This window comes from Amborella trichopoda, chromosome 5, assembly GCF_054954075.1.
Source record: "Amborella trichopoda isolate Santa Cruz 75 chromosome 5, AtrichopodaSantaCruz75HAP2 v2.0, whole genome shotgun sequence".
Lineage (NCBI taxonomy): Eukaryota > Viridiplantae > Streptophyta > Magnoliopsida > Amborellales > Amborellaceae > Amborella > Amborella trichopoda.
Genome location: NC_142340.1, coordinates 12,515,129 through 12,525,927, shown reverse-complemented (window position 1 = coordinate 12,525,927; position 10,799 = coordinate 12,515,129). Strand labels below are relative to the sequence as shown.

The 10,799-nt window shown below is 35.8% G+C and overlaps 1 long non-coding RNA gene across 1 annotated transcript; it reads right to left on the bottom strand.

The window, feature by feature from the left end:
• Positions 1-665: 665 nt before the first annotated feature.
• LOC148781964 (uncharacterized) lies at positions 666-2,633 on the bottom strand. Its single transcript, XR_016056008.1, has 2 exons — positions 1,904-2,633; positions 666-1,189 (listed from the first exon to the last, which is right to left on the bottom strand). It is a non-coding gene; the product is annotated as an uncharacterized LOC148781964 (long non-coding RNA).
• Positions 2,634-10,799: the final 8,166 nt, after the last annotated feature.

Here is a 10,799-nt window from a genome sequence, read left to right as displayed (position 1 = left end):
ATCGGAATCCAATTTTTTTTTAAAAATATGTAAAATAAAATAAAAATTAAAATAACGGTTTATAGGGTGGGGATTTAGGGGAACCTAAAAAAACATCAATTTTTTTTAAAAAAGAAAGGAATATAAAGAGGGGGGGGGGGGGGGGGTGGTGGTTTCGGAGGGAATCAGAACCCATACTGTCCCAAAACCGGTTTGGTCCCTATTGATTCCCATTTGGATCATCGATCTGGATTGGAAATCTTCGGGTTTTAAATCTCTAGTTCGAATGGTTGCAATTGGGCCTAATAATTAAATAGTGTAAATTTCCCTTTTTATTATTATTAATCCTGTTAATTTAACTCATTATAGAGTCTCATGTGCTTTCTCAAGATATAAATTTTGACTATCTCAAGATATAATTTTTGACTAAATACTCTCTAATCAATGTTGCCACGTATGGCTACTGTCTGCCTCGTCACACAGATTTCTACTGATACCCAAACCCCTCATGATAGGTCTTCTTCATGTGCTTTTTGTGGCCTGATCAATCCACTATACAAATGGCTGGTACTGCTCGCTTGTGGCCCTCCAAATCTATTCTTTGCCATGTTTGTTGAATGGTATGTTTAGCGAATTTGGACTCCTCATTGAACATTATGAGGCTCTCTTATGTAGTGTATCACAAATTTCTGAAAGGACAACTCCCAAACCAACCTTTGTTAAAAGGCCTCACAAACTTGTATTTACAAAGGAAGCTCCTAAATTTACAACAGGAAGACCTACAGAAACTAGCAAATTTGCAGACTTTCTTTCTCCAAAAGAAAATAAAAAAGAAGAAAACCTGTTTATAAACTCATGTTCCCATAACCTAGGCTGTTATGTTGATCTAGAATCAGCTCTCTATAAGACTTGCATGTCCTTGTAAGATCTTCAGTAATGGCTACTTGATGGCTTCATAAACTCGTACTTGTATTGAAGATGCCACTCACGCCACCTTCGATCCAGCCGCCATGTTAGTGGCTAAAAACTTGAGTATCTTGTGCTGTGTTTTTCTCATTAACAATCTATTTGGCTAGATTGTGTTATCTTGTGTCTGTGCAACTAGGTTCTTCTTGGCTATGGGAGTCTAAACAGTTCTGCTGGACTTGACTGGGTAGGCTTGATTTGGTTCGAAACTAAAGGTAGATAACAAGCCTAGCTTTGGTTGACTCTGCAGAATTCAAGGAAACAATGTTTCTAAAACAATAACTCAAGTCTGAACCAAAAACTTTAACTTAACCCTTAGATTTTATTTAGACCGCCTAATCTTAATTTTAATTCTAGTGCAATTCGACATCAATTAAAATTTGATTCAAACTTGAAATTTTTGCCCTTGATGAATTGAAATAAGACAAACTAGTCCTAAAAATAATCCTAAAAAAGTACATTGATTTCGTGCAGGCATTACTTCCCACTCTTATGACTCCATTTTGAAACGACAACAACAACCCTATAACCTTCAAACTCAGGACGCTGGGTTTGCTAGGCTAAAAAATGCCTATAAAGGCCTGAATATTGGCCCTGAATTTTGTTAGTGTGTTGCTTGACTGCATCAGAATTGGAACTGTACTTGATGCGTTAGGTCAAGGGTTAGGGTCCAGATAGAGAACTAGGTCAAGTTGACCTTGCTCGGCACAGGGTCGACCAACCCATTTAGAACCCCTAGCACTCAACCTTGCAACCCACGTGCTTCTTTTTATGAATCAATAAAATCGATAAAACCTACCCACTAAACTTTCTCAATTGCAATATTGACCAGAAATGTATATTTTGAGAGGATTCATCTCACCTTTCAAAACAAATTAAGAAAAAAAAATATTTTAAGAAGTTGCACTAAGGTATTTGAAATTAGAGGAAAAAAAAGAAAAGGAAAAAGAAAAAGTACCAATGATAGTTAGTATCAGAGCAGAGGCTCACTCCACTCCAAGAAATGGCCCTTACAGTGAGCGATAGAGGGATGGGGTTGGAGAAGCAGCTGAAGTCGAATGACCTTCTAGTGGCTTGAGTCACTTCCCTTGAGGAGAGTGTTTAGGCCCTTGAGGAGAGTGTAGAATTCTCCAATACGATTAATGGGATACTACGACCCATGAGGAGCACACCAATACTTGGAAAACCCATATAGGGGACCTTGAGGCTGATGCTGTTTCCCTCACAAAAAATGTTTAAAGAACATCTTAAGACACTAGCTGAGGACCTTGCCTTCGTCAAGAGGACTTTGACCAATCATGTGCGCATTGTCAAACCAGCCAGGGTTCGAATGCCTAAGCCCAAGGCCTTCGGTGGAGCTCATAGCTCCAAGGAGGTAGAGAACTTCCCTGGGACATGGAGCACTAATTTGAAGCTGCTCGAAGAAGACTAAGTGATGCGGGTCACCATGTACCTCATCAGAGATGCAAAGCTCTGGTGGAGGACACTTGCAGTTGATGGATCGAGGCCTCCTGTGACTAGTTAGGAGGACATCAAGAGGGAGTTGAAGGAGCAGTTTCTGCCTGTACTGCTCGTGAGGCATTTCAAGTACACTGCTATTGTGTATGAATACATGAAGCAATTCTCGAGCCTCATGCTCGACATAAAGAACATGTTGGAGGAGGCCAAGCTGTTCAGCTTTATTGGTGGCCTGCAATCGTGGGCTAATGCAGAGCTAACAAGACAAAGGGTGAAGGACCTCCCTGTAGTGGTGGTTGTGGCAGTGAGTCTTGTTAATTTTAAGCTCGATGCCTCGTCAATGTCGAACTAACAAGACAAAGGGTGCAGGACCTCCCTGCAGTAGTCGTTGAGCACTGTTATTGTTAAGCTTTTGCCACGTCGTCGTGGGGCATTAAATACTATACTCTTTTGGTTCGGGAAATTTGTATAAGATGCTTTTATGGTACCATATTATACTATTATTTTATCACAATTGATAAATATTTGTAGATCTAATATTTAAAAAATTATTTTTAGTCACAAATGCCTAGTTTAAAAATTAAATTTTTATGTTTTGATAATTATATATCTATTTTTCAATCAAAACAGAATATATCTGAAGGAACACAAACAATTTTATGTGAACTTAGCAATAGATACTTGCAATATGATATTTTACCATATATATCATATCAACCATGTATATGAAAAATATAAATGTTTATCCGAATCAACCTCCTAACCCTAAAAACAATTTCTTGATCGATAATTGATTCGCTCGTCCCTTTATCCAACCGTCCATTCTGAATGGACAGCTGAGATGACTCTAATCACAATGTCATGTCTATACACTATTTTATTTTTAATTTTTTTTCTACAAACTATTTTGACACCAAATTTTGGGCATCCACTATTATCTTAAACTCGCACTTGCAAGAAATATTAAAACAATATTTTCAATAAATTAAAATGATTAAAATACCCATTGAAAATTTATAAGGGGTATTTTAATCATTATATTTTATCGAAAAATTCTTTCTAATATATTACTTTAGGTGCACCCCATTGAGAAGATGGCATACACCAAATTTAACATTTATACAATTTGTGGAAAAAAGCAAACAAATAAAACACTTTTAGGCGTCAGATCTAGATCAAATAGTGAGTGGCTCACTTGATCTAAATTGAACAGCTAGATAAGGGGAATTATATATCTTCCATGTTGTAAGGGAAGTATAGAAACTTTTCCGATGATATATTACTCTATAATAGTTTCTCTATAATAGATCATATAAATGAATACAATACCCCTAACTTATTAAGATAGTGGTTGAGCCGTTTCAAGTGAAGGGGGCGAGAGATATCCAACGTTAAATTCCCCAGTTGTATGTTATTTTGTCCTATTTTATATAAAATATGTAAAATGGGTGCCCCTGATGGTAGAAGCAATGATGTACTCCCAAAAGGTCATAGAATCCAATCCTTCTATAACCTTCTTTTGGTGTTAATTAAAAAATAAAATAAAATAAAATAAAAGAAAGAAGGAAGTGCTAAAAGTGTACATGGACTGAGTTCAAATCCTTGACCTCTCAATCATGCGCGTTCACTCTACCACGCTTAAATGATTAAAAATTGGGCGATACTTTTATAAGAAGTGTCGATATGGGACTTGACATCATCCAACATGTACAGTCCTGTATCCGGGCAATATCTAGCTGTGTCGACATGTGTCTAAGTCTATGTTAATTATTAGGGTAATACTGCCTATCAGTCTCATGACCAACCTTTTTGAGCTCGTTGCTAAACTCCTTACAAGGAGGCTAAGGGAAGGATTAGCTCTTGTGATTTATGGTCCTTAGCCTGCCTTCGTCAAGGGGAACCAGATAACTGACGGCATTTTAATGCCTCAAGAATACATTTGCTCAAAAAAACTGAAGACAAGGTAAGAGTTGTATCTAGGATTGAAATAGACAAACGTTACAAGAAAGTAGACTCTTAATGCAAATCATGGCTGCCATGGGATTTGCAGCAAGGTGGAGAATATTGATTGTTGGGTGTTTATTAACTACTCATTTCTCAGGATTAATTAATGGTAGGCCAAAAAGATTTGTTAGAACTACTAGAAGAGTTCAGTGGGGAGACCCATCGTCTCCTTTTTTGTTTAGAATTCTGGCTGGGGCATTAAGCGTAATCTTGAGATTTTGGATGAAGCCTGGTAGATTAATGGATTTTAAGTATCAAATAAAGGGAGAACAATATTATATTTACGGTATGTTGATGACACATTGATATTTTATGATACTAAGAAGGACGAGATAGTTGTGTTGAAGAGATTTCAATGTTGTTTCAAGTCATCACATTGTTAAGGGTATGATTGGTGACACCATGGTATCCTTATATTTTGGGATATTGTGGAATCTATGATAATCTTGATTTCAGAAGAGATGGAAAGGGATTGTGACATGTTTGACGAGATCAAGCCATATCTTTTGATATTCAAATAACTCCCCAATATCTGAAGCCTTAATAATTCAACTTGTAGTTGAATTTTGTCCCCAATATCTGAATCCTTAATAATTCAAGTTGTAGTTGAATTTTGTGGTTTTTTATCAAAATTTTTGCTTGTCTCCCTCTTGATTTTTTAATCTCCCTCCCTCTCTCTCTCTCTCTCATCCCACCTATTTCATTCTCCCTCTCCGCAGATAAAAGTGACAGCGGGTAGGGGTTTCAATCTCTCTCTTTCTCTCTCTAATAGCCGATCATCTGCGAGATAAAGTCTAGAAAAGGCAGCAATCAAGATGCACGCAAACCTCTCTCTCTAGAAAATCCAACTTTGAAGTTATGTTGCCGCCCTTGGTGCTCCTCTCCACTACTAAATTACAGACGCATTAGAGATCCTCCTCTTCTCTCTCCTCAAAACACTGAAAGTCGCTCTTCTCGATCTTGCACCTTAATCCCAAAAATTGAAAAACAATAGACGTCATTTCCAGTTTAACAAATCCCAAATTGCAACCATCGAGGCTTTAAGCAACCGTCTCTCTCTCTCTCTCAATTTCCCTTCATTGGGTTCCATTAAGGGTTTTTGGAGCTTAAGTTTCACCGTAATGTGGAACAACCCGAGATCATCTATTAAAAATCATGCACGTCATAAGGTAGCATAGGGTCTGTCTTGAAATTTCAGAAATGGTTAGGAAGGGGCAAATCTATCATTTTGCACCCCATTTTTTGATTTCTTTTAATTCAATTAAATTTTAATTTCCAGTAATTAGGTTTATTTTTTATCAATCCAACCATGTTTGAGCACAACTGTATATATACCACATACTACCATTGTACAAAGAACCCTTCACTTGCTTAATAAAATTTTCATCTTGCCTATTGTTGGGTCACATTTGGGTCATTTATTTTTACATAAAATGTTTTTTTATATTTTTCCATGTTCGCTCTAAGTTTATGATGGGACACCCAAAATTTCATCCAAAAATGTTTCGTGGCAAGAAAATGAAAAATAAAACAGCGTTTGATGCGGCATAGTGATATGAACATTCATAGCCAATCGATTCAGATCGAATGGTTAAGAAGTGGGGCCACATGTAACTTATATGTTGTTAGGGTCACATAGAAACATTGCCCTTAATTAATTATATGCCTTTGTTTAGTATTTAGAGAAGTTATAAGGACATATTTCTGGGTAAATTGGATGAGAGCATAAAATTTAACTTGGTTGCTTAGAATTAGCCCCAAGGAGGACTGGAGGAGGGATGACTGGAGATTAATAAATTAAGACTAATGAATAACGCCATGTTAGCAAAGTGGTGATGGAGGTGTATGAAAGAGGATGAGGAATTATGGAAATCTATCCTAGAAGACAAATATGGGAATGATAGAGATTGTAACATGGTGGCCAAAGGATTGAACAAAAAGTTATATTAGCTATACGGAAAGGTATTGTAGCGCACAAAAAGTTATTTTTAAGAAACATAAGAATGTTGGTTGATGATAGGGATAAAGAAAGTTTTTGGCATGAAAAAGTGGGTTGGGGATAGGCCACAAAAACATATAATTTCATGAGTTATACGAGAAACTGAAATAAAAAAAGTAAAAGATACATTAAATAAGATATTTTATTTGGTTATTCGGTCGTGAGAAGTGGTTAGGGATTGATACATTAAGGAAGAGGGAAAATAATAATTAATGTTTATATTATGCGTGAAACTTATGAGGAAACAAGGGATCAGGTATTTTAGATTGTCTGATTGCAAAAAAGTTGCAGGAGTGGGTAGAGAATGTGCGAAGTTCCAACGCAAGAACAATATATCTTCACCCAAATGAATGGTATGGATGCCTCATGCGTAGGAAAGACGTTCTAGAAAATGGTTAAAGGGCTGTTGTGTAGTGTGGGAGATATGAAAAGATAAAATCGAGAACATTTGAAGGGGCAACATTCAGGCATGAGAGGGTGCAAGATGTGGGAGATAAGAGCTGGGGTGGATTTGATGTGCAAATGGACGAGATAAGTCTCGGTAGCTCTCAAGTTTCTTTTTCTAGATAGTCGTTTAGCTATGGTATAGAGATGTCAGATCGTCAAGTATTGAAGGGTTGCTCGACTAGGTTTGTTGAAGGTTAGAGAAACAACTCTATGTCAAAAAATATGTGATGTAATTCTCAATTGGTATAGTAGATTTCAATTTCCCATGCCTGTAGATGTAACCCCTTCGGTAGAAATTATATAAATCTTTGTGTTCTTGTGGTGTGCATGTTTTGTATTTTAGCTATCCTATTATGTTTGGTATCTATTTTATTTCTAGCCCGTTAATTACACAATCCTGATGGGATCCAACTTTTGAAGTCCTTGTTTCCGCGTCTCAGTTTCTTGAATCCTAATATAATGCACAATTTATAGTAATAGGCTATGGTTTGTGGATTTGATCAAAGAAAAACACATGGCAAAATATACGAGTATTTTGCTTTGAGGTGGAAAAATATGATAGTAGACAATATTTATCAGCAAGAATGGCAAAGGAATATATTTGGCAAAAAGGAAGAAAACATAAAGCTGTATGATGGATATTGGTATGGTGAGTATGTGATTTTGCTAGCAAGGTGGAGATTGTTAGCTAATGTGAAAGGAAAAATTATAACCCATTAGAAATCTTTGGGTAAATAGGGTTCAGATTTGATAAAGAAAATAAAAGTCCAACTAAATTAGGAGTCTTGGTTATATATATCTTTAGTTCAAGATATATGTGGCATCCATGAGATTTCTATCTGGTATGGGATTCATAGTCTTATGTACATGGAATGATAGATAAGAGAATTTGTGTGCTTATTGAGAGTCATCCTCATAATAATCATCGTCAGAGTTTTTTTCCAAAAATTTGGGGTTAGCTACATGAATCTTAGTTCATCATTCTGCTCTATCAAAGGTCATACTCTCAGTGGGAAATAAGTCATCATATCTTTTCTCGTTACTTCCAACCATATCCTTTTGGGTTTACTATTGCCTTTTTTGAGCATTCTACTTGAACAAATTCACACCTCCTTACAGGTGATGTAATAGGTATGCGCTGTACATGCTCAACCCAATTAAGTCTACTCTATCTCATCTTATCGCCTATTGGAGCCACACCTAAATTCTCATAAATGTATTAATTTCAAATTCTATCACTTCTTGTTTTGTCACTCATCCGTATCAACATCATCATCTCAACTACACTCATCTTATAGTCTCACAACTATCCTACATAATTTTTCCTTCAGCTGTATTGACCACATAAAATTCTAGCTGCATATCTCCAATTTGCTACCCAATTCTATATGCAACATTTTCTTCAATCTCTCTACTTTTTTGGATTATCGACTCGAAAGTGTACTCTTTTTTGTATTTCTTGACCATCAATCTTAACTACGTCCTCGTCTCTACACATATTATTACTAAACTTGCATTTCATATGCTCTGTCTTAATCCGACTAATATTAAAACCTTTAGATTATAGAGTATCCCTCAAAAGTTCTAACTTTATATTGACGCCACTTTGGGTCTCATCGATCAAAACTATGTCATTCTCAAACAACATACACCATATGTACTTATCTTGTAGGTGCCTAGTTAAGTCGTCCATAACTAAAATAGAGAAGTATGATCTCAATTTGTTGATCCCTGATGTAGATCTATTGTCACTGAAAATCCACTCGTTTATCCATCAGTTATTTGCAAACTAGTTAGCACTCTCTCGTACATATCTCTCACCAAGTCGATATAGTATCTAAAGACTCATTTCTTTTTTAACACATACTAAATTAAATCTCGACGTACTTTATCTCAAACTTTTTCTAAATCAATAAAAACCATGCAAACGTCACTTTCTTTCACCCTAAATTTCTCAATCAATTGTCTAAGTAGAAAAATAACCTCAATTGTTAGCCTCCCTGATATAAAACTAAATTGGTTTTTTAAAACACTCGTTTCATATCTTATTCGTTAGTCAATCACTATCTCATACAACTTCATATGGTTACATATTTAGAGTCATCAAATGGGAAATGTGACTTTAGTGAGAGAAAGAAGCATGAGCCTCCTGTGAATGAGAGGCAAGGCGCGATGGTGTCTCTTGTAGAGTGAGATGTTGGTTCTTGTTTCTCATGGAGATTTTGGGTAGTACCCTTTTTAGTGAGATTTAAGCTAAAAAAAGTGCTCGGCTAGGTTTTATTGAGGGTGAGAGAGGTAATTCTACATACCCAAATTGTGATATGACTCTCATCTGTATAGATTTCAGTTTGCCATGCTAGTAAATGTAGCCCCTTTGGTGTGAATAATGTAAATCTTTATATTTTTGTGATGTGTGTATTTTATACTTTAGTTTTCATATTATGATTGGTACTCTCGTCTATTTTATTTCTAGTCATTTAATTACATGAGCCCGGTGAAATCCAACTTTTGAGGGTTCCTATTTTTGAATCTAAGTGGGTTATTTAATCCTAACTATTATTGTCAAGAAAAGACCATAAAAAAACTCTAATTGCTTATCCCTAAATAAAGACAAACCAGATCTTGTATGACTAATTGATTTGGATAAAATAAAAAATAAACAAAATCACATATAAACTTGAGATTCGCGAGTGTAATTCTTGAGTCTATTACCTTAATGACTTTGAACTAGTGTTTAAAAGCCGACTATCGAGATCGAGATTCACCGAAACGAAATGAGAATTGATCAAGGAAGAACCGGTTCCGGGAAAGTAAGGGTCCTTGCTCGGTTCCCCCCAAAAGACCCTTACAATTTTTTTTTTTTCTTTTTTTCCTTTTGAAGCTTATGCAATGGTTTTATGAGATTCCCCATATCCCCATCTCATAAAGCCCCTGTATTAATATTTATTTTACTTTTTACTTTTAATAATTTTCTGCCCAGATTTGGATTGATCCAAATCATTGATCCAACAATTTGATACGCATGTGGGGTGGACGATTCACCCCACCGATCTGGGTTTTAAATACTGCGTTGACTATAGCTGAGCTCAAAAACTAATGGGTCAGTTTTTGGTTTGGCCGCAGCAGCTACACCAAAAACTTGTGGCCTCCCCTCAAAATCCACCTTTTCAAAATTGAGTGCCCATAAATAATGAAAAACATTTTTAAGTTACTTTCCACAATAGAAACAAGAATTTCAAGCTTCCAAAAATCAATCGATCAGTCATCCACCGAAATGGACTATTAGATTCCAAGATGTTACAAAAAATGCACATTTAGGCTTCAATTCTTTTTTGCTATCAAAAGATTAATCTTATTAATGAATTCGAGAATTATTTCCAAGTTATCTGGATCCTCAAACATCCAAAAATATGGCTACTTCAAATTTGGTTACATGGATTTTGGTGTAGCTTAGCCGACACCAATACGTCTTCCACAACTAAGAGGGCACAATATTAAACAATAGAGTACTAAAGGCCTGAACTTTACCAATGGCAATCGATATATAAATATCCTAAATAGAAGATCTATGGTATTTAGGAATATATAGATAGATGGAACATGTTGAAACTAAAGTTTACAAAGAGAAAGAGAGAAGTATGTAAAGAGACTGATCATTTTTAGTATGTGGAGGTCACAATCAATCTTGTCAGTAAAAATTTAAATTAGATGATTGTAAGTATGTCATTGACTAGACTCAAAATTCCAAAAAAATTTTGTCATACTTGATGACACATGCCAAGCTATCTAATTTGACATCTAAAGGCTAGGAATGATTGTAAACTCTTTGTAATAATGGTAAGTAGTCTCATAGTATACAATCTCAAGAGAAAATGTATCACATCCAAACTATGGCCATCAAGTAACTACGCTATACAAGGTTTTGAATCTCACAGCAACATGCTAT